This window comes from Lissotriton vulgaris, chromosome 2_2 (assembly GCF_964263255.1).
Source record: "Lissotriton vulgaris chromosome 2_2, aLisVul1.2, whole genome shotgun sequence".
NCBI classification, from domain to species: Eukaryota; Metazoa; Chordata; class Amphibia; order Caudata; family Salamandridae; genus Lissotriton; species Lissotriton vulgaris.
Genome location: NC_141688.1, coordinates 255,785,596 through 255,811,023, shown reverse-complemented (window position 1 = coordinate 255,811,023; position 25,428 = coordinate 255,785,596).

Sequence of the window (25,428 nt, the reverse complement as noted above, 5' to 3'; positions counted from 1 at the left end):
ACCAGTGCTAGATTATCTGGGTATGAGCTGACATTACTAGCGAGTCATATTCAGATCAAAAGATGCAATGTATTGAATCCAGCAACATTGTTGCCGACTAGTCAGGAGTCAAGTGATTCTGAGCCACATGATTGCTGTTTCAGAACCGAAGAAGAGACAAAAGGACGAATTGATTTAAAAGACACTCCGTTGTCGGATCCAGATGGCACGTTGTATGTTGATGGGTCATGTTTTAAATTGGAGAATGGTGATGTGACTGCTGCTTACGCAGTAACGACTTTGAGTACGATTGTGGAGACTGCGAGAGTGAGTCAGAATTCTGCCCAAGCTGCGGAATTAATTGCACTAACGGGAGCGTGTGTTTTAGCTAAGGGAAAGAGAGTGAATGTGTTCACAGATAGTCAGTACGCGTTCGGTGTGGCCCATAGCTTTGGCCGTTTGTGGAGAGAGAGAGGTTTCATTACGTCCCATGGGACTAAGATTCAACATGGTCAGCTAGTTAATGACTTGTTGGAATCTCTAACCTTGCCGGTTGAAGTTGCAATTGTGAAGTGCAGTGCTCATAAAGCAATCACGGATGATGTTGGTCGTGGGAATGCTTTTGCTGATGAGACCACTAAACAGACAGCTAGAAATATGATGAGTAGAATGTATGTTGCTACGTCTGCAAGATGGATTTCTGAGTCTGGAATGTGTGAGGACACAGTGGAAAGTGTGAAAGAAATTCAGAAAGAGGCGACCGAGGAGGAAAAGTCTGCATGGAAAGAAAGCACGGGTAAATTGGACTCGAGTGGGTGTTGGATTGATCTGTCGGAACAACAGCGTTGGATGTTGCCTGATGCGTACGTGCTTGCAGTAGTAACAATGGCGCATGGAGCAGCGCACATCAGTTCTAAAGGGATTTGTAAGATGTTGGCTCCAGTCTGGAAGAATGATGGGATTAGTAAGTGTGCAGAGAGAGTGGTGAGAAATTGTATGGTATGCCTGATGCATAATCCTGGCAAGGGAATCCCCACACCCGCTGGTCACTTCGCTCCTCCTTCTTGCCCCTTTGAAGTGATTCAGTTAGACTTCATTCACATGGATCGTTGCAACAATCTAAAGTACGTCCTAGTGGTAGTCTGTGCTTTTTCCAGATGGGTCGAAGCTTATCCACTGAAGGACAATACTGCCTTGTCCACTGCCAAAATTCTTCTCAAAGAATATTTCCCCAGGTATGGCATGCCACGGATTGTATGGTCAGATAATGGAAGTGAGTTTGTAGGGAAAGTCATGCAGAGTGTGTGTACCGGTTTAGGGATCAAACAGAAGTTACACAGTGCAAATCATCCCCAGTCTGCTGGTTTAGTTGAGGGCTACAATGGCACCCTCAAACTAAAACTTGCTAAGATACAAGCATCCACGGGTTTGTCCCGGCCAGATGCACTACCTTTGGCTCTGTTATCCACAAGAGCGACTGTACATTCTAGAGTAGGGCTCAGTCCATATGAAATAGTGTTCGGTCGTCCCGCCAATGTCTGGGGGGTACCTAGGCCAAAGGAATTTAGACAGCTGGAATATCCAATGTTAATTGATTACCTTTTCGACTTGACTGCTAAATTGAGTCTTATTCACCAACAGGTTTTCGATGCATTGCCAAAGCCACCGGAGAGCCCAGGTCATCCGCTGAAACCAGGGGACCACGTTGTTGTTCGTAATTTTGCAAGAACAAAAAATCTTCAGCCCAGATTTGTTGGCCCCTTCCAGGTGTTATTGGCAACGAGAACTGCTATTCGTGTGGCCGGACGGAAGAACTGGATTCACACGACGCACGTCAAACGTGTGCCCCTGCCACTTCCTTACGACAACTGGGTGAAGAAAGGAATCGGTGCCTCTGAATCTGAACAAATCCCCAGGTTCATCCCTTTCAGGGATGCAGAACTAATCACTGACACATCGAACTCTGGCTCTCCTCCTGAAACTGCTCTTTTGAACTCTGAACATTTGACATCTGCAACAAAAGAACATTTGCCATCTGCGAACTTGAACATTGCAACACTTGCTGAAAATACACTGTTTCCAGATCAAACAGCTCCTGCAAAATTGAGATACAATTTACGATCACGAAATATGGACAAATAAAGCAGGAAACTGCCGATTTTACACATTTGAATTTTGATATATTGCCTCCAGCCAGGAAGTTTGCTCATACTTTGTATTTCTTTGTTGTGTTAAAATTGCCTTGCCATCTGGGTAGCCGTAGGGTCGTGGCTGTGTGCCTAGCTGAATCTGCGGGGGTCAGACACTAGGTCGATCTTTCTGTTAGTTCTGGGAACTCCCAGGGCTGATAGAGGCATTTTCATCTACGTACACATCATCAGTGGTCGCGAGCGGATTGTAGAAGATGGAGCTTCCTGAGCTGCAACGAGAGAATGTAATTTATGTTCGCAGAAACAGAGTTTACAAAATTCTTCACAGCAAATGGTTTCTAATACAATGTGCCATTACATTTTTGATTGTTTTGATAATGTTGGTGGGTGGAATCGTCTTCGGCGTGCATTTAATTTTCACACCGGTAACAACTACAGTACCTCCCCTTGATCCTGTTTCTTCTACTGTTGCTTCTATGCATTCTTTTCACTCGTTTCCTGAACACGAACAAGCTCGACGCTCAGAATTCATTAATAACACATTTGTACAGCTCTTGCACCAACACCAACTGGTAGTTAACACTACAGACTGCTGGGTGTGTGGCTTGATACCCCACACTATGGATAAAGGCATTCCCTATCTAGTTTTGCCTTTTAGCTATAATGGATCATTTCAGGCCTTTCAGACCATTCTTGCCTATGCTCTCGAGACCTATCCTCCGCGTCCACCACGTTCCACTAAATACAACTCTGTCAACAAAGCTTTAGTCCAGGGAATTATTGACATGATTAAAGACGTCAATAATACTCCGTCTTACCCTAGAGATGAATTACGGGTATATTTGAGTTGGAATTCTACAGAGTATCGCCTGAGTTTGGGAGAAAGCAAGCGTAAAAGCTCCACTCCAGTCTGGGTCGTACCTCACCGAGGTCAAGTCTGTTTGCAGGGAAATGGGAGGAATCCGAGAGCTCAGCTAGGGAAGAGTGAGTGCGTTGAGACTTACGTATTTCCGTCTAACTCTTCCCCTGCCTTTCTTACTGCTAGGGGTACCTACTTCATCTGTCAAGACAGAGCGTATATATGGTTGCCTGTTGACTTTTCAGGTTCATGTTATATTACCCGACTGTTGCCTCCAACGTACACTGCTTCTTCAGATTATCACAAGACCAGAGTAGCAAGGGGTGTCTTCAGCGAGGAAGATACCGCTGGTCAGGAGGCAGGAGACTTCTTCAAAGGTTTCCTTCCTTCCTGGGGGCCTATGGCCAATAGTAGAAATCTACGTCAGCTAACACGGGTAGTTGAATCTACTATTACGGAAACTGCTAGTGCCCTTAGTAACTTAACAGCTGAGCTTCAGGCGGATCGTCTCATGACGTTGCAGAACCGTATGGCTCTAGACGTAATACTTGCAGATCGAGGTGGGGTATGCAGAATGATCCAATCGAGCTGCTGTGTTTTTATTCCCAATAACGCTCCAACTGTCTATGAGGCGATCTCTAAACTACACAAGATTTTCGACTCTATACACGTAGACAAGGGAAACTGGTCCTTAATGGAGTGGTTTTGGACTCTGCTATCAGCGTGGGGATGGAAGGTTCTGATGGTCATTGGTGTCATCCTAGTATTCCTGTTCTCGTGTTGCCTTATTATCCAATGTGGTCCCGCTTTGTGTAGTCTCTGTGCTGCAACCTGTTTTAGAAAACCACCTGCGTTTGGAGAAAAGGCGCGAGAAAGGATGATGATACAGCAACATGTCATTGACCTGATGAGCATAGAGTTAGACTCTGACATAGATTGAGTAATTGCCTATGTAAGGGCAAAAGGAGGGTCTGAGGTTCCGTGATGATTTGAACCCGTGTTTTCAACATTGTCGTAAATACATAATATTGGTATCAGTGAACCGCAAATGATCCATTTAGCATATCCTGGTGTTTTTGCTATGCTACGAGTAAGAGTACTCCTGTTACAAACACATTTCTGATCTACCCATGGCATCCATCTTAGATTACGGCAGCCATTTTGTTTTTCTTGCCCTCACATAGTCAATGGACACGAAATGACCTCTGATTACTTCATTTCAATTAAGGACACGTAAGCTTTAGCCGGCGATTCACCTTGCTAGTGACACGTGGACCTTAGGACAGAATATGCCATGGCTGCATGACTCGACAGAAGCTGCTCCCTCTGCCTGAGGCCAGTCCTGCTATACTGGTTCTCGTGTTCGTTGGCCTGATCATGATTAGGCGGCCGAAGCTGGTAGCCTTGCCCATTTACGACCCACAAACATCTCTTATCCTGTTTTTCTATCTTCTGCACCTGGCTCTGCTCCTTTCCTTCTGGGCCTTTATTAGGGGGAGGTAACGAAATTTACGATGAGGCGGTCCGGCTCTTGAATGAAAAGTTGACATGGGATTATGATGGAACAGTGGGAATCCCTCGTTAGTAATGTTTTGACATCAGATATTGTTGACGATTCCTGTGCAACGCCAAATATTTATTGTTTAGGACGCAAAGGTCTAGGAATGTACTATCATGTAAAGAATTTGCCCGAAGCCTAATATTTAGTATATAAGGAGCAACCCTCTTTGTACTAATTGAACAGGCTCCTAGATACTGCCCGTGTGTAGTTTCTGTGACTTCTGTGTCCCTGCAGTAATAAACCTTTGGTCTTTGACGCCACCATCGAGAAGCCCGTGTTTCTGTTTATTTGTGCACCGAGACAGGTAGAACTCAGGGGTCTTCGGGTGTTATCCCTGACACCTCTGGACGGAACCAAAAAAGTCCAGAACTCCAAGGTAGTGTAAAATATCCATGTATGTTTTCACTACCAATGAGGTTTGCTCTTAACATAGGTTAACATGTGGGAATGGTTGAAATTACTTCAGACTGCAATAGTGGTTTCCATCGGAGAAGCCTCATCATGTTTTCTATCATTTAATTCACAATGATTACCCCTTTTCTGTGGTAAAGGTGGATTTGTTATAAATAGCTAAAAATTACACTTCTAAAAAGTGAGCATTTCTCTGCTCGAACACTCTTTGTTTGCCTATTTGCTTGACTCCATACTGGACGCTGGGAGAGCAGCACATTTGCGCATTCCCAGCGACAGCTATAAAACATTGAGCATACAACTGGAACAACAGACCTTGGTCATTTGAGGGCTTGACTGGGTAGATTGGAGGGAGAGGTTTTGATACTTGGCCTCTGGGAAGCCAGATCATGGCCCCAATAAAGATTAATATCTGTATTCCATGGCCCCATGGCAGAGAGGACTGAAATTTAGGGGAGACATCTGTGATTGAAAGGAAACGTCCACTACCCCCCCCCCATCTTCAAAGGCACACTTCAGCATAATTATTGGTGCCATACTTTTTTTTTTTTTTTGAAAACCTTTATTGACATTTCAACCAAATACAAGTATGGGCCTACAACTAGCAGAGAGCAAGAGAGAGCAATTTTTAAATCACATGCAGCACCTCGGGGAGCAGAATCACCATGCTAGCGTACTCTTGGTTACTGAATAGCACAATTAGAAAAACAGGATATAAAAGGTTTTCATTTTATAGTATAGGATGGAAGGATCAGGTGCCGAACAATTTCCCAGCAGCGAAAAATGGCAGGCAGAATGGGAAACGTGTCAACAGTAAACAGTAATCGGTCAAATCAATGGCGCTGAAATAGGCGGTTCAGGATATGAAGGAATATTACGGTCAATTCGCGCCTGCTAGTCACCTGCCCTAAGACCCAGAGAACACCACGAAAATTGAGGCACAGATGAAAAAGCAGTGATTGATACCAAAGGAAACCCACTGCACTGACCCAGAAAAAGAAAAAGACAAAGAAAGATAAGAGAAGAGAACAAAGGCCATAGAAACAAAATAAAAACGAAAAATGAAAAATCCCCTCCCCCAACCTCCAACCCTGCACCCCTGCAGATGACTACGCCCCCCCCCCAGCAGTGTGCCTGTCGCCCGAGAACCAAACCCGAAATATAGAAGAAACAGAGAAAAAGGAGAAAGAAAGGAAACCCCACCCAACGGGGAAGTGGAGGAGGGCGATAGTCTCTGCGCTCCCGGTCTCTACCCCCCGCCCTAACAAAGGGGGGCCCCCCTAAGCCAGCACGAATAAAATTGTCCACCATACAAAAATTCCCCTGGGGGAACCATAAACCCCCCGCCCCGGAATCCGTCTGTTAATGAAGCAGTCCCGTTACCAATAGATCCATCATACACAATTCAACCCACAATCTCAGCCTTGGCCCCGTCTATCAAAGTTGCCGAGTCCCTCGGATAAGTAAAGCCCCATCCCCGGAAAGTCAAAAGTCACACAGTAGCAGCCGAAGCTTGGGCCAGCAAATGGGAGAGGAATAGCAGATCTCAACGCACACGGCTTGCACAAGCGATGTCCCTCCCCGTCTCCGAAGCCAAGCACCGTTACATCCGCCATGTTGGGAGACCGATTGGGGAGGGGGTGCGACTCGTTCCAAAACAGATTATAGTGTGGGCCACTAGTGTCCAGGATGGGGGAAGCAGTGAAATGTTCCGATAACTGTAGGGCCGATGTTTCCGAGAACGTAAGAGAGTCACCAATCTCAGCACACACGATGAGTTCCATTTCTTCAGGGGCAGGCACAGCTTCCAGCACCGGGTCCAAACGCGCCACTAGGGCGCCCAACAGGAGGCAAGTCGGCTGCCGGGTCTCAAAAATCAAGTCAGGGCTTGCTCTCGGTCCTATGATCCCATCTGCTGCCAACAGCAAACGATTGACCTGGGCCCTCATCGACGTGCGAAGTGCAGCAAGTTCCACCATTACCAGCCGCAAGGAAGGGCCACATTAAGTCCGTTCCGCCAAGTCCATACGTCCGCAGGCATAACGATCCCCACGGCGTGGCACCCTCTCCGGGGCAGGATACACCGGAGCAGAATCAAGCCGTGAGGGACGGGCCCGCAGCATGCAGCAACGCGCGGCGGGACCCCCGCCCCGGGGCACCAGCGGTGCTAGTGCCGGGGCCCCCCGCGACGCAGCACCGCACTCCCCCCGTCACCTCACCTCAGGTACAGCAGCAGGCAGCAGATGGTTGCAAAGTAGTCCAGAGAAATTTTCAAAAGTTTCAAGGACCGGACACAACCACTCATCTCAGTCCATTGTTGTTCACTTTGGACCCGGGTAGACCAGCAATGGAGACCCCGGCTTCCAGTCTGGGTTAGGCCTCAAAACATTTTCGATGTTACTTCACCCCAGAACATCAGAAAAATTCCGTGGTCGCACCATCGGGGTGCCGACTAGTTCACCCACACGAATCCGGGGCAGGAGATCAGGATATTCAACAGGATAAGCGAGCGTAGGACGGAGATCAGAGGAGCCGGGAGACTATGCAGCCATCTTGGTTGGTGTCGTAGCTCCTCCCCCTATTGGTGCCATACTTAAGCAGGGCTGAGATATGCTTGTGGGGACTTGGAACTGGACATCCTGGAACTGCATTGTGCACACTGCTAGAGGAATCTGTTGTGCACAAGGAGGATTGCTATCATTGGAAGGGACCATGCACCCTTCCTGCATAGTAGCTAGTCTGACTACCTGGCGCTGTGTGCAGCCTGAAGTGTGCTCTCCAGAGGCTTGTTTTCTTGCCTCTTGTCCTCTTGCAGAGATCTCTAGGGCATCAAAGGCCTCCTGCAAGTGACACACACTATATACGTGTGATACCTTAATAGCGATACCCTCTTAAGCACCCACATTTTCTGCTGGTTCCCAACTGGTATTATGGCATGATAGTGGGACTAAGCATTGTGGCTGGAGACCAGATTGCTTTCTGCACAGACCCAAATGTACTGCCCGCATCTATTAAGTGTAGCATGTTGAAGGCTTCAACATGCATAAGCCTCTTGTTGGTGGTGAGCGAATTCATTGGCTGCGGGTTCCAGCCGTGGCCCGATTAGTAGAACGTGGTCCATATGTCTTTGTGTGGCACGCACACTGAATGCTCATTGCTTGTGGGGTCCGATTCCCAGGTTGTGACTCTCAGAGGAATGGCACACCTGCAGTGCTGTCTCATTCTATCTCATGCAGCTCTGCTAAACTTGCACCTATGTGTGACTGGAATTGTCTGGTGAGACTTGGTTCAATGCGCACTAGATGTTAAACCTCATATCCAGGGAGGTACAGAATTTGCAACGCTCCATTGTGTGTGACTTGTAGTGTCTGGTGCAACTCGGATCAGAAAGTACTAGATGTGGTGCCTTATTTCCAGGGAGGTACTCAATTTGCAACTCTTCATTGGCTGTGACCGGAAGTGTCTGTGCTACTTGTATCAAGATGCACCAGATGGTGTGTTACATTCCAAGAGCTGCAGAGAAGAAGATTCTTGTTCCGCTGTGCCTGGAATGCCTGGATGCTACTTTGATTGATGTGTGTCTGATGGGAGGCCTCATTCTTCTGAGAGTTTTTCCTGCTTGTCCCCCCATTAATCAATTTTATCTTTTCTGCCTTCAGTGCGGCAACCAACAGCCCTTTCCTCACCCGGCCCAAAAACTTCATGTTGCCAGGTAGTATTGCCCGGATTGGGCCAGGGTGGTGAGAGTAATTGATTGGGCTGAAGAACACTTTGAGATCGATGGGAAGTGGGTCAAAAGACTGCGTGCCCCTGTGCTTCACAGAACTAGGCAGGTGTGGAAGGTACATTATGGAATCCTTAGATTGAATGATTATCGTCCTAACCCTGCTTCTGCTGCGTGTGGTGGCCCATCCCCCAGTTGTTGACGTCCTCTAATTATCCCTGCTACCTACCCCCATCTTCTTCCCTGGGATCCTGACTAAGTGTGACTCTGGCCGTAATCTTCTTAGGATCAGGGGGAGAGTGGTTTATCTCCAACCCATGGGTGTAGATTAGTCAAACTCGTTGAAAGGTGGAGAAAGGCTTAGGTCATGGGGTCCGAATGTGTATTACCAACGCATCTGCCGGATATCAGTGGCACCGCATTACGCTGTTGTGTGCATGTGAGTGCCCTCCATACACACATGCCTGATATCTGTGGCACTGCATATCAGTGCTGAGTCAGTCTGTGGGAGTGACTGCATGAGGGCCGCCTATTATTGTTTACACCACACAGCAGTGTTGCTTTACACGTTTATTCCTTGGCAAAAAAATATAAGGTTTGACATTGTTTTTTACCTGTGCGGCCTTGACCCACGGAGCTATTTGAAAGTGTCGGAATTATCTGTGTGTACACATTTGTGATATTGTTATGATGGAGTGCACCCTATAACTGTGTGGTATTGATTTGTAAAAAATTGCCAGGTTGGGGCTATTTCTGACAACGTTTCACACATCATAAAGGTGCTGGGGGTAAATAAGGATTTTCCCAAGTGTGCATAGTACTGATGGCACTTAAACATGGTTGGGCCTAATACTGCTAGTGATATTGGCAAATGTGATTTATGATGCTGATGTTGTGCTGATTAATGTGTGTGCTGAATACAAATTTTATTTACATGCACCACACATGTGTAGTCTCTTTTGCAGTTGCAGCTCCTGCATGTAAGCCTGGTGGGGCGGTTGGGGAATCCAACAGATGACATAATTGTATATATATATTTATTTATTTTCCCTATTCCATTGTGTGTCGGCTTTCCCCCACCCGATCCCCACCCCATTGCGCTTACCGGCAGGAGCTTTGACTTCTCTTTTGTGACAATAAGTGTATTAATTGTGTGAGAGTGCCTTGCCAATGCTTTACATATTGCCTCTGTATTAAGCCTGATTTCTCAGTGTTAAGCTACCCAAGGGTGAGTGCAGTTTATACAGCGAGTGTAGTCATCCACCCCTGATTGGACTGGTAGGTTCTGCCTACCTAGGGCACCGCCTCATCCAACCAGAAAGTGCCAGTTCCAGGAGACAAACAAAAACAATTAATACATAACAATATAGGATTATGTTTCATCATGTTTCCAAATAATAATAATAATAACAACAAATATGCTTATTATTGTCATTATATTATTATTATTACTTACGTAACAGGACAGTTATAAGGCACAAACACTTGTCTATATTGGTTTTTAATTGTAAACTAAAAAGCCCCAGCTTTTTGGTTATCAGATAAATGAGGCATGTTGCTGCCGGAAAAAGTTATACTGGTGATAAGCGGAAAGGAACAAAGATATGCTTTATAAAATATGTATTGGGTAATTTATGTCCCGCCAGAGTATACAACGGAAGACCACCTCATAACGGAAGAGGAATCTACATAGTGAGAGACTCTGTAGATGGTAGAGTTTGACTGTAAACGTTGTTCATAGGGCCTTCTGACCTACCACACTGATTGTTACTGCTATGCACGGGTGGTCAAGAAAAGAGGCCTGAGTATCTTTTTGCATTTTTCTTATTTTACTTTTGAACGTTTTTTCTACAGAGTGGCATAAGATCTTGATCCTGACGAATGCCTTGACGGTAGATGTCATTTAGGGCAGAAACATGTTGACCACATTACAATGTACATATCCATAACCCTGTCTCATAATACTTTTATCCTTTATCCCGTAGGACATAAGAGTAAATTAGTTGTTGTCCTTACGGAGATAGTTTTAAACACACACTTTTTTGTTGCACTCTACCCCTTACTGTCACCCTTGAGGTATTGAAATCTTACATGCTCTATATAAACCACTCCTGTTCCTTCCCTGCGATGAATTTGTAGCCCACACTGGTTACCTTGGGGTCCCAGTGTGTTGGAGGAGCCCAATGATGAAGCATGTCCCCCTCAGGTTTGTGAGGGTTTTCGTCCAAACACTCTTTGTGCCCCCTCCATGTCACAACCTTTTACTAGTTGCACCCTTCTTCCCTATATCCTGTGTAAGTATCAATTGATTGGAAGTAGTATAGGATAGATAACTCTATTTCGTAGCGCTTACTTCCTTTTCACCTCTGTGTAAGAGTTATAATTGATGGCCTACCATTCTGTCATAGACATACTCATCAGGGGTTTGTTGGCATTAACTATGATACATAGGTGTTTGAGTTGTATGTGTAGCACCAGTCCTAAAAAATGAAACAATGCTTAGGATGGCATTGGAGGCCTCACATATACCATTAAAATTTTAGTCTGGCAGATCACACCCGCTTTCTTAAAAGACGTTTCAAATAGACTATTTAGTCTTCTGGTAAACCCCACGAGTTTTTGTCATGACTCATACATATAAACCCAAAGTCTCTCATAATACTTAAAGGACTGTAGGCTCCAGCACGTCAGTAATCGGAGAATTTTTATCCGGTATGGATAATTAGGGAAATTTCCTTCCACAAATCTTAGTAAAGTCTGATCAAAAAATTTGAACAACTCAAATGTTTATGAAAGCTTTTGTCATGTGTAGCATTAATTTAAAGGCACGGCCCTACTTAAATAAGCAGTGAATCCGCCTAAGGAGTGCTTTTCAACTCAGAATTACCGATAATCAAGTGATTATGCCAGCTGACATAATGAAAAGTAATTTGGGGGAACAAAATCTACAGTGAGACCACATTTAGTGGGTGTGAGTAGCTGCTCATGCTGCTGTTAATGTTCTGTTGTATTTAGCATTATCCTCATAGTGCAAAATGCATCCTTGCATCTATTTTGGAAGTGTGGGAGCATTTTGCACTATTAAACTAGCACTAAATACTAGGAATTAGTAGGGGGAATTTGTTCCTGGGGCCGCAGCCTCAGTGACCCTTTGTGGAGCAGTATGCAGGGAACCGGTCTGCATTGAATGCTCGCTGCCACTGGGGCTCCAGGTGAGCCTAACGCCGGGGATACCGAGCCCCACCCCATTCCTGGTTCAGCTCAACTCTCGCTTGCTGCCCATCAACGCTGGTGGCACCCACCGGGTTGATCACCGGGGGATTGACTCGTGGCCTGTAGCCTACCTGGCTGTGGTAGGGCGGCCAGGCCCTTTTATCATTGTGGCAGACCCCCGTTAACAGCTGTGTTGGGACTGGGGTGAACGCTCTGAGTCTAAACCTGGTGGCTGGAGTTGGCGTCGACTGGACTGCTGGCACCTGCTGTGAGCCGGGGCCTGAACCTTGTGCTCATGAACAGCAGTGAGAGCTGCAAGCTGGTGGGATAGTGTTTGAGAGGCGGTGTGGCCTGGCATCTCCTACTCTGCTACAACACTAGTGCCTATCCTAGGCCTTCAACTGCAGGCATCTGTCTCTCCCCCTTCCCGGCCACCATCTTTTTTGCATAATATGCCCTTGTGAATTCCCATAACAGCCCAGGTTAACACCAGAACCTGGGCTGCTATGGGAATTCACAAGGGCGCCGAAGTCGCGCATAAGTCAAGCCCGTCTGCGCCCGTCCGCGGCCGATCGAGGCACGGGGCCATGCATGCTGCCCGTCGCATTACTTACTCCTCACTGGTAGACCTGGTGGTGGAGTTGCTGCCATCATCCGTTCTAACCTACAATTCACTTCCCTAACAACCACTCCTATACTAAGCTCTGACATCCTTACGTTGAAACTCACATCTCCTAAACACTCTTTCATCTGTGTTTTAGTGTACCGCCCCCCGTTAATATGCCCTCCTTTCCATCCCTGTTTGGCGATTTCATCTCTCAGATGGCAATTAATTCCGCCAGGGTCTTGATCATTGGTGTTTTCAACTTCTGGCCACTAGACCCCCATGAATCCACTCCTTCACTTGAATTCACCGGCCTGTTACTCGGTCTTAATTTTTCACAACATATCTCTGTTGCAACTCACAATAAGTGCCATACCCTGGACCAGGTATGGACCACCAACCTGGATATCTCCCCCCCCCCCGGTTTACCCCTGCACCTGGTCCGATCATTTCTTTATTTCTTTTTCTCTAAAACTTTCAGTACCTATTCGCCCCCCTTTAGCTTCCAACTTTTCGGCACGTAATTGGAAGCACACCGACATCTCCCTCCTTCATTCGACCCTTGCTTCCACACTCCCCCCTGACCACTCTGATTTGAATTCTCAAACAGCCACATTGGACCAATGGCTGTCCCAAGCCAGTGATGTGGTCGCCCCTGTTAAAACCATTAAATCTAAACGCCTACACGACGCTCAGCGTTGGTTTACTGACCAATTGAAGGCTGACAAACTACTTCTCAGACAGGCTGAGCGCCGTTGGAGGCGAAATTATGATCCCTCATTAAAGTTCATTTACATTGATTTATTAAAATCCTACAAAAAATCTATTATTTTGGCCAAATCCTCCCATTATTCCCAGAAAGTCATTAGATCTGCATCTAAAACAAAAGAAATTTTTTCCATCGTGGCTGAACTCTCCCTACCTGATCGTGTTACGCCTCAGCCTCAACCCTCGCAGGCTTGGTGCGACTCCCTAAACTCATTTTTTATCGATAAAATCTCCACGATTAAAAATAACATCCCCCCCACCACCATGTCTCAGGTCAGTGCCCTTCCTTCTCCGAATCCTCATTCCCTGCATGAATTTCCCCCTATTTCCCTGGATACTTTTCTTTCGTTACTTCAGGCTGTCGGTTCTGGCTCCCACAACGACTGCTGCCCTCTCCAAATCCTAAGAGATGCCTTTATGGCCTGCCCCGGCCCTCCTCTTGACCTTCTAAATCGTTCACTCTCTACAGGCTCTGTCCCCGATGCTTTCAAAAGAGCTGTGGTAGTACCTATTTTAAAAAACCCCGGTTCTGACCCTGCGGTCCTAGGTAACTACCGACCTATCTCCCTCCTCCCCTATTTGGGGAAGGTCTTGGAGACTGACGTCACTCGTTGCCTGAGCACCTTCATCGAGGAAACTCACTTCCTTGATGATCAACAGGCAGGCTTTAGACCGGCCCATTCCACGGAGGCAGTGGTGGTGGCGGTTATGGATACACTGAGACAGGGGGCTGACAAGAACTTGGCCCAGGCTCTGGTGCTACTAGATCTCTCGGCCGCTTTTGACACGGTCGACCATGACATCTTGGTCGACCGTGTCAGAAATGCGGGCATCTCGGGCCCAGCCCTGTCTTGGATTGTGTCCTTCCTCCAACGCCGCTCCCAATCGGTACAACTGTCCACCTTCTCTGCTCCCCAAATTTCACTTTCCTGTGGTGTTCCCCAGGGTTCTGCTTTGTCCCCTCTTTTGTTTAATCTTTATATGCAGCCCCTTCTAGTTTCTCTTTGTCACTCCTCTGTCACCATCTTTAACTATTCAGATGATCTGCAACTCATCTTTCCCATCGACCCCTCCCCTCTCTCTTGCTCCAATTTCCAATCCACTATGCTTACCATCTACGAGTGGATGAACTTCAGCCAGCTGAAGCTCAATCCTGGCAAGACAGAGCAGGTTCTGATCGGTGGGCTTTCGGATCCTTGGACTCCCAACTTCTGGCCCCCTGCCCTTGGTCATCTCCCTGTCCAGTTAACTCCGTGAAGAGCCTAGGAGTCACTATCTCTAGTGACCTTTCGATGCGGCCGCACATCAACGCTGTTACCTCGGCCTGCTTCTACCATCTTCGCAGAATCGGGAAGATCCGAAGGTTCTTTTCACCAGAGGCTCTTACCCTTGTCATCATGGCCCTGGTCACCTCACGTTTAGACTATGCCAACTGTCTATACGTGGGGATTCCCGCATATCATCTTCACCGACTTCAACTGGTGCAAAACCAGGCAGCCAGACTAATTTTTCAGCAGCCCAAATACTAACACGTTACGCCGATGCTGAAAACCCTACACTGGCTCCCGGTTGCGCAACGTTGCATCTTCAAAATGGGATGCACCATTTTCAAATCTCTATCTGCCTCTGCCCCCGCCTTTATTTCTCTCTGTCTGCACCCCCACGTCCCCCCTCGACACCTCAGATCTTCTGCCCACAACCTCTTGATCACTCCTAGGTTCAAACGTAAGAAGCACGGTGGTGCCTGTTTCTCCTTTCTTGCTCCGTCCACCTGGAACTCCTTTCCTCTCTCAATCCGGCTTACACCTGACTATTCTACTTTCCGTAACTTCTTGAAAACTTACCTGTTTCGTCTTGCTCATGACTAGCTGCTTCTACTCCCCTGTGTTCTTCTCCCACTGGTCTCTGAGCGCCAAGAAACCAATTGGTGTACGTGCGCGGTAATAAATACCTTTAACGTAACATAACATAACATCAAGCCCATTACTGCCGCTTTAGCGGCAGTTTCCTGCCGATAAAAGCGGCGATAATGTATCGCCCTTTCTTGATAATATGGTCCTTGGTTCGAATCTCGGTAATGACACTAAACATCCTGTGATTCTGGGCAAATCACTTAGTCTTGCTGTGCCTAACAAAAATGAATATTTGTCCTCATGTAACGTAACTGGTGCTATGTAAAGCGCTCTGATGCCCAATTCGGATTCGGGTCAAGTTTGCGCTATATAAAACTCAGTAAAAAAAAAAAAAACATCTCTACCTCAGCTGGATAGATCTAACCCAAACTATTAAATCCTGCATTTAATCCTTAACGTCAGCTTACCATACTCCAATTCTTTGATGTCCTTTGACAACAGAACTTTGCTTGGTTTTAGGAATGCCTTCTACTTCAAGCGAGTCCGCGAAGGCGATATTTCATGTCCAAAAACTGAAACAAGTAAAGTACTTAATGCAATTTTTTTTATGAGGGCGCTTTTCTTTGTAACTCCAAGACAATCTCAAACATAACTACATTCTTTAACAAAATAAAAGGTACTGTTCTAACAAAAAGATGGCTCTTTTTAAGGGCATATTCTTAACTATATTATATCAATTCTGTAAAATAGAATCACCAAACAATTCATTTATACAAATAATGAATACTAATGGAACATTCAAGTAATTACATTATTGGTACAATACATATAAAATATTAAGAAATCTTAACTAATGTTCACTGTTGAAAATCAACATATTTGTCAAGAGGTCTCCTAGAACATAAAATATAAATGTATTTTGCTACAAGGATGAAGGTAGTTACTTTGAAAATATAATTATGTACCACTCTCAATAATGTGCATTTAATCACTTAAGCAATTGTTTAGTGTTTATTAATTTGACTGGTGTATTCATTTAACATTTCCGTGCTATTCTTTAAGTAATAAAATATGTTCATGAAAACAGTTTCCAGATTTACTAAGTTGTAATAGTAAATTTGCATATTTCCTTCCTCCCATAGTCTATGTATACTGAGAGGGTTCGACTCGCTGAGCAAATATTTGTCTGCTGGCTAGGTTGACTATTGCACGGTAAGCTATTACTGATGAATGCGGAGTTTATTTGTAAGGCAAGTGTCTTACAATGAGTAATTAATATTAATGGCACATGTCTTAATTTGTGAACCCTCTGCAATTGGCTGCTAATGCAAGGATGGTGGCCTAAAACGACATTAGATATCCATTCTACTTTGGCATTCTCAGAAGAAAAGCTATTAAAAAAGGCTAGTGTCCTTTAAAGGGACCAGGTCTGTTTTATAAAAATGAACTGTTTCCGATGTGGGACAGGCAGTCTTTACCCTAGACCTTCCTTCTCCTACCAAGGCTGCATTACATTATTCACAAAGAGAAAGCTGTACCTCAGAGAAACGTCTGCTTTGCAAATCCTATGCCTTTTCAGCTCGGTTGCTGTATCTGATCAATCAATGGCTTGGCACGGGGAACATCACTTACAACGCATTTATTACAACGCACTACCATTACAACGCAACCATTACAACGCAAACCATTACAATGCATTGCGCTGGGGGGCGCTCTAGGATAGGGAATATATTTAATTTACTATCCAACACCTTCCCTACTATCCACAGGGACTGGAGTTGGAATAGTAAATTAAATAAATCACTATCCAGCGCTTAAAAGCACTATGCGTTGTAGTGGTATACGATGTAAAAACCGCGTTGTAACAGCAGGCGTTGTAATAGCCTGCGTTGTAATGACACCAATCCCTTGGCACTGCACTTGTCGTCACAAACCATTGATAAATGTGATTTAAAATTACAATTAAGAAACCACGCCCTTTTCACTTCCCAACCCAACTGTGCTTCCAGAGGAATTGCAGTCCACCTTTTTGCTAATCAGAAAAGTTTTTCTCACTCAGAAAAGGATTTACTACAATGTAAAACGCTCTGTTATAGTCATAAACCTTGTGATTTGTGTTGGACTTGCTACCTTAAACATGTAAGAACATCAAGCCCGCTATTCTTATTTTGTGTGCTGAATTGTTTCTCATATTACAAACTGCTTTTTGAAAAGGCCTAGATTCTAATAATGACGTGGTGGAAGTACTTTATTCGATAAAATGTCATCATAAAAGTATACTATCTTATACAGTTAAAAATAGATAAAACAAGAACCCACCAATCCTTGTATACATACATCAACACGTTAAAACCACAAGGCTAAAAGCAATAAAATATACAATAAAAACAGATACATGACACCCTAAAATCATCCTAACATAAATCCATCTAACAATCAGGTTGATGAGGGGGTGGATTTTACCCTCCGCATACATGTCTTACAATGACTCTTTATATGTTGTTGGCTGAAAGTATGTTAGACATGCGGCTTCCTGATTAAGGGCCTGATTACAAGTTTGGACAACCAAACTCGACCGCTCACTGTCAGCCAGATTACGAGTTTTCTTTTTGTCTGGCGGGCGGTCCTTTGGCATTTCCATGGCGGTGCTTATGAAAATGGCACAGCAATGGGAACCCCAAAGTTCAAGTTCAAGTTTAACATTTGTATAGCACACTACTCACCCAGAGGGTCTCAAGGCACTTGGGTGGGGGGAGGGGGGGGGTTCTTTACTTATCGAATATCTAGGTTTTTAGTTGTTTTCTGAAGGAGAGGTGTTTCTGTGTAAGGCGGAGGTGGGTGGGGAGAGAATTCCAGGTTTTGGCCGCTAAGTAGGAGAAGGATTTTCCCCCATGATGGATCTATGGATGCGTGGGATTGCGGCGAGGGCTTGATTCAACGATCGAAGTTGGCGGGTGGGGGTGTAAAAGGACAGGAACGTGTTGAGGCATTTGGGTCCTAGGTCGTAGAGGGCTTTGTGTGCGTGGGTGAGGAGACGGAACGTTATTCTCTTGTTGACAGGGAGCCAGTGGAGGTCTTTCAGGTGACCGGAAATGTGAGCTTGGCGGGGGATGTCTAGTAGGAGTCTGGCTGAGGCATTTTGGATGCGTTGGAGTTTTTTCTGTAGTTTGGCTGTGGTTCCGGCGTAAAGGGTGTTTCCGTAGTCTAGTCGGCTTGTGACCAGTGCGTGGGTGACCGTCTTTCTAGTTTCGGTGGGGATCCAACGAAGATTTTTTTGAGCATGCGTAGGATGTTGAAGCATGATGATGAGAGGGCGTTGACTTGTCTGGTCATCGAGAGGGAGGAGTCCAGGATGAAGCCCAGGTTACGTGCGTGGTCCGTAGGTATGGGTGCGTTTCCTAGGGCCGGTGGCCACCATGAGTCGTCCCAGGCGGAGGGGGATGAACCTAAGAAGAGGACTTCCGTTTTGTCTGGGTTCAGTTTTAAACGGCTGTTATTCATCCACTCGGCTACTTCTCTCATCCCTTCGTGTAGGTTGTTTTTTGCGGTGTTTGGGTCTTTGGTGAGGGAGAGGATCAGCTGGGTGTCGTCTGTGTAGGAGATGATGTTGAGGTTGTGTTGGCACGCGATGGATGCGAGGGGACTCATGTATACTTTGAAGATGGTGGGACTGAGTGATGATCCTTGTGGTACGCCGCAGATTACTACGGTGGCCTCTGATCTAAAAGGAGGGAGGCGGACTCTCTGGGTTCTTCCGTCGAGAAACGAGATGAACCAGTCCAATGCTTTTCCTTGTATTCCGACATTGCTGAGGCATTGTATAAGGGTGCTATGACAGACTGTGTCGAAGGCTGCGGAGAGGACAAGTAGGATGAGGGCAGCTGTTTCTCCGTTGTCCAGTAGTGTTCGAATGTCGTCTGTTGCTGCGATGAGGGCGGTCTCGGTGCTGTGTTTGGCTCGGAACCCGGACTGTGAAGGGTCGATGGATTTGTTGGATTCGAGGAAGGCGGCGAGCTGACTGTTGACGGCTTTCTCAATGACTTTGGCAGGCAATGGGAGGAGCGAGATGGGGCGGTAGTTTTTAAGTTCAGTGGGGTCTGCTGTGGGTTTCTTCAAAAGGGCACTGAGTTCGGCATGTTTCCAGATTTCCAGGAAGGTAGCGGAGTTGAGGGAGCAGTTGATGACGTCTCGGAGATGGGGTGCGATGATGGACTCTGCTTTGTTGAAAATGTGGTGGGGACAAGGGCCGGTTGGCGATCCTGAGTGGATGGTGTTCATCAGGCGGATGGTGTCTTCAGTGGTGATTGGGTTCCAGGCGTAAAGGTTGTTAGAGGGGGTTTTTAGTTCGGAGGTGGGTGGGGTGGACTGGTCTCCGGACTGGTTCCTGCACAGTATGCAAGTAACAATCCATGCCGTGCAGTAACTGAACGTGCATGCAGACAGGGAGGCACATCATGTGTCCCTCTCCTTGCATCACCATGGCCTGAGGTACCAGGGGGCCCTGTAGGGCCCCCTTGATTTTCTCACTGCCAGCAGTTTTCTGACGTGAAAACGGCACCAGCAGACCGCTGGCAGTGAGGAGCTTGTAATATGCTAGGTGGGGCCACAGCGGCCTGCCAGGCTTATTGTGGTCTCACTCCGCTGCACCACCTCCAGGGATTGCGGATCCCTGGAGGTTGCAACACTCCCCTAGCGGTCAGACAGCTGGAGTTGTAATTCGGTGGCCGGACCTCCTGCGGGCGGTGACTGCTACACCACCACAGGTATGATGGTTCTATGGACTGCCAAACTCATAATCTAGCCCAGTGCCTCGGTGAGCAGAGAGTGGCAATACTCTAAAGGAGGAAAGAGACAGTGGTTAATGCAAGCGTCAGTGCTGCCTGGAGGAAGGCTTTGTATGTATGCAGAATGCACTGTATGAAATTGCACAATTGACAAACTATATTCCCAGCAGGCTACAAACTCTTGTGTAGTTTGAAGAATCAGCAGCCAAGTTGGATTTCTAGGTATACCTGCCCTCGTTTCCAATGCGGTCTTTGCAAGCAAATCCTAATACAATGTTGCTGCAGCCAGACCACACTATGTGAATCTAGGATTTCCTTTCCGAAATACCTGGAAGTGGTAATGGATGCCAGACTATCATTCAAGGAGCACCTACTTCAAAGGAGAGGCCTGGCCAACAAACTACATTTGCTTTTACATGGTGAAAATAATAGATTTGAATATATCACAGCGTTATCTACTCCAGGTTATCGGGACAAAGTGTCTCCCTTTACTAGCCAATGGCTCAGAACTATTAAAGGGCGTAATGCAACAACTACACTAAACCAGCTTCAATCTGTCCTGTTCAAACATATCTGTTGCATCCTGCAACATCTCTCGCAGTCACAGACTGGAGTTCGGTTTGTTCCACCAAGCCTCGGTCAGAATGGGTGCAATCACCAAATTATGCTGGAAGCTCATAGCCATCCTACCTTACTCACGTGCGGCCCTATGTTGGTCTGCAATGGAGAGGCAGCACCACCATAACAATTCCTGGGCAACAGTCCTTCAGCAAGCAGTAAGCAAACTCAATGTGGCCACATGCCTGGAATTAAAATCTTGACTTTACAACCTTAAAAAAAAAATCACCAACAAGGCGGTCAAACGCCAATCTTGACAAAGCAGAGATTGCCCCCAAAAGGCATTGATTAACAGTTGTTCATTCCTCTACCACTTGGAGTCCACAATCGCACCTCACAAACCACATCCCAGTGCCCATTCAACACTCACTCCTTCTATTCCGCATGGGTGCCTTTCCATCAAAAATAAAGGTCCTCGTTTGGTAGCAATCCTGGCCAGACCTCCAATGCCACTTATGCAGCTACACAGAATAAAGAGTATTACATTTCTTGTGCAATTGTCCAGCTGTTACTCACCTTAGACAGAAAGTGTTGTGTCCTGCAATGAGGGTTCTTCAGATTAGATCCTGTTGCCCGCAGTGATGGCGCTCCTACATGGGCACAGCATCCAGCTTTCTTGCAGGACCACAAAGTTTTCTGCTGCAAGTGAAAGGCTGCTTCTACAGAAAACATTGAACCTTTGCGAAGCATAACTCTCTGCAACATCGCACTCTGTACTACAGCTGTTTACACAACTGTCCATCGCCATAACCGCTTTAAAAATAGCTAATAACAACACTAGACTTTCAATCAAATGGTTATATATACCCTGCAAATTTTAACAACCTGATTGCTGTTGTATAAATCATTTAAATATAAATTTTATTTTCACAGTATTTATTGTTGTGATATTTACTAAACTGCGATGAAGAATTTAATTACTTACTTACCTTTGCCAAGACATTTTTTGAAGAGGAGTAAGTAGTTTTAAAGTTATCTGAAACGCAAGGTGTGTTGTTAAAACAAACAAACAAACAAACAACTATGCAAAATATTTCACCCAACATGTCTAGAGACTCTTCCACTACACTGGGGGTTATTCAGTAATGGAATAGGGTGTGTTCTTAAGTCAGAGCCATGTTGCAGATACTTTATATATATGATTATACGTAAGGCATTAAGAAATCTAATACTGCTCATAAGAGAACCTAAGTTAGGAATTCCAGAAAATTAATGTTTGCTTAGTACCTTGCACAAGAGTCAAGCAGAAACTATAACTAATCTTCCATAGAGAGAGCACACTGAAGGAGCTTGAAGTAGGGATCCTAAATATAGAGAGAATTGTTCATGAGCATATAATTAAGACACTGAGGGGCATATTACCAACAACTAGCGATAATTATCACAATGCTTGGTTAGTGGCAATAATTTTACCGCCGTGCTTCGCCTATTTTTATCGCTTAGGAGCCTTGCTATTATCAAGGTTTATCTCCTAAGCGATAAAAATCGGGCGAAATGCATGAATATCGCTGAAAAGTCCGCGATATTCATGCATTACCGAGCTAATGCTCTTAGCCATGTTATACACCTACCATTGGATAACATGGCTAAGAACTGCTCTAGGCAGCCGTTAGCTTTCGGAGATATTCGCGCTTAGCGCGAATATTTCCAAAAGTTGGTAATCGGAGATAGCGATATTAGCGACTGTTTTCAGTCGCTAACATCTTGGCACGCCCCCTTTGCATGTTATTAGTGATAAATATCACTGACATGCAAAGTGGGGCCCAAGATGGTCGCTATCTCCTACTAGCTGTCACTAACTGGTGTTAGCCACAGCTTGGTAATAGGGCGATGAAATTATCGTCGCATTAGCGGGAAAAAGTCCCGCTAATGCGGCGATAATGGCCCTTGGTAATATGCCCCTGATTTCCTTATCTTTAGTTTCAGGAATAATACCTTCCACATCAAAGTACAGATGGTTTGTTATGCAGATGTTTGGATAAGATATATCCATTTGATGTCACTGTTAAATGCAGGGCTGTCAAGGCAAGTTACTAAATATACCTTATCTGCCTTTAGACAGCCCTTCAAATGACTAATTAATATTCATTAAGCATTTCATTCTGAGACGTTGTTTGAATGATGGGGAAATTGCGATGCAACATGTACATAGGCTTTGCAGAGCTCAGTACCCAACAGAAATATCAAGTCAGAGTGCCAAAGCTTCCTCATATTCTTGGTGGATTCCGAGTACATGGGTAGTGTCTCTGCCATGTTTAACCTCTGAATTATTTTTCCACAGAATAAAAAATACACATAATTTGGATCCTGAACTGCAAACAAAAATTGTAATAGCACATGGAAAAGAAAAAGCACATCAACGAAACCCATTTCAGGAAAATGAGTATGTGGCTTTAAAATGCAGGTGCTACTCAGTATCATATTAACGTCCAGAATGTGATATTTAAGTGTTGGAAAGCAAGTTAACACTTCATAGCTCCATTTATGTTATCCAGACAAGATACTATTAACATGTACGTTGGCCCATGAAAATGCCAGAGTAGTAAATAAAGGAAATGCAAGGCCCAATTCACAAAGGAAAGTCAGACGTTTACAACTGTAAACATGCTACTATGTACAGGTTAAAATATATGGCCTTTAGGAATCCACAAATGGGTTTGAAAACTGCTCTAGTCGCTGGTCACCTGACATTCTACTGTGAATGTCAAACGAAAATAACCTGTGATCCCATTTTCCCAATGCATTTCGTACATATATGTAGAATTCAGCAGTGCAGAGATGCAGCTCCAAGTGTAAAACCAACTTTTTTCCATTTTTGTTTGCCTTCTTAAGGAAATAAAAATGCCCTGTTGGAGAAAATCTCTACGTCCCACCACTTCCCAACAATTCCAGGTAGGCAAAGGAGTTGATAATGCTCTGTGGGTTTTTACAAAGGTACAAGGCAAACCACTTTTTGATCTGCCCATTCCCCACCCCAGACTATTTACATTCGTCAGGGCTTCTTCTCTGAATTCCTGATTGGCCTAATAGTATTGATTTTAGGTCACAAATGGAAGTTTACGGTGGACAATGGTCTTATCAATTGCACCCAAGTTGTTGAAAAAATTCCCCAAAACCTTGAGTTTCACGTGTGATTCTGTTTCACTCTATGATTATTGTTGGACATGCATGGCGTTTTAATGCAAGAGTGTTAATCTTATTACCAGCGTTATGTGAAAATTGTTGGCTTGGGTTAGAGGAAGTATCAACACCTAGAACCTCAAACAAATGTTATGGAGATTGTGGTGCGGTCTGTGAAAACTCTGCAGACCTGTCTTGTTTCTTCTAGGGCTTTTACTGGTAACTCCAGGGGAAACTGGCGGGAAGAATGGACAATTTCAGGGAGAATAGGACCCAGAATTACTAATCCACCTGGTGAGAAGCCTTTTCTCAGTATAACCGCATGGTACCACTGAGATTACTCGCTATCTGTGCACAGAACAGGATCTTGTTTATCAGTAAGTGGGGGTTTGCATATATTACTGAGTGCATGTCTGGGCATTCATAATGACACCCCTAATGGGAGAGTAATTTCCTACACAGTGGGAATTTTGCACGGGGGATATTAAGGCAATTGTTCTGGCCCTAAGGGTAAGGTGGAGCTCCCTACATTTATGAGGTCACATGGGAATATCAGTACAAAGACACAAAAGTCTTATGCGTCTTTTCAAGTCCCTGAGACGACATGCACTCAAATGTGTTAGAGAGGTACCTGCACGCCTCGCACTGATCACACTTAAAAACATCCAGTGGATCTGGCTTACCAGGTGTCCTTTTTTAAATTCTGCTATTACAGCTATCGGTATGGCTCCAGTATGTTGGAACTGGTCTTCCCTGTGAGGAAGTGCCTGCTTGAACACCAACACATTATTAGAAATGTGAGGTCTTGTCTTACCATGTGGCTAGGTGTTGGAAAGTAGATAATTAGTAGTGAAAAGTAGTGACTTACCAGTAGTTGTAAGGCCACAAATACAATAAAAGGGCTAGTTAAAGTCTCAATAAATGATTCCCTTGCTCAACCTTTGTTATCTGGCCATGAGCAGGTAGGCGTAACTTAGGAGACAAGTGTGCAAAGAATTAAAAACACCAATACATTAAATAAGTAAGACACAACACACAATAAAAATCCAACTTTAATTCATAAAAATGGAATCTATTTTTATGAACAAATAGACACCAAGACAACAAACATCCAATGTAGGAAACCAGAGATATGAATGCTTAAAAACATATAGTGCGACTTTGGGACATCCAGGACAAAGTCAAAGTTTGGTCTATGTAATGTAAATGTAAATGCCATTTGTAAAGCGTACAGCTACCTCCAACGGAGGGTTGCCGGCGCTGTCCGTATACCGCTTAGGAACCCTTCCTGGTTTTTCCCTGTGGAATGTCCACTTCTGGGCACCCCCAAGGTGAAGCCAGGCATCCCAGCGCTGTTGGGGTCGTTGTGGAGATTAAGCAAGCTACTGCCCAGAGTTGCAGAGTGGGACCCATTATTAGAATAGGCACCGAGGAGAGAATTAACAGGTCTGAAGTAATTGAGCCCAAGACCCGCTGAGGCGGGAATTGAACCTGGTCCGGACCAGAACTCTGCATCAGGGTCTGCCGCTCTAACCATTTGAACCACACTTCTTCACTATCAACATTTTACCATCACACTTTGCTGTTTTTCTGGAGCTTCTACCCTAGGCATCAAGCAAGGCACTTTTTCAATCTGGATTCAGTGCGGGTTCGCTGGCTTGAATTTCTGTGAGTCACTGGTCAAATCATGGAAGTCTTGAGCACCAGAAGTTTCAACCGGAATTACCTGAAATCCAGGCCAGACGCGGTAGTAGGTAGCTGGCTTGACTCGCTATAACAGGTCG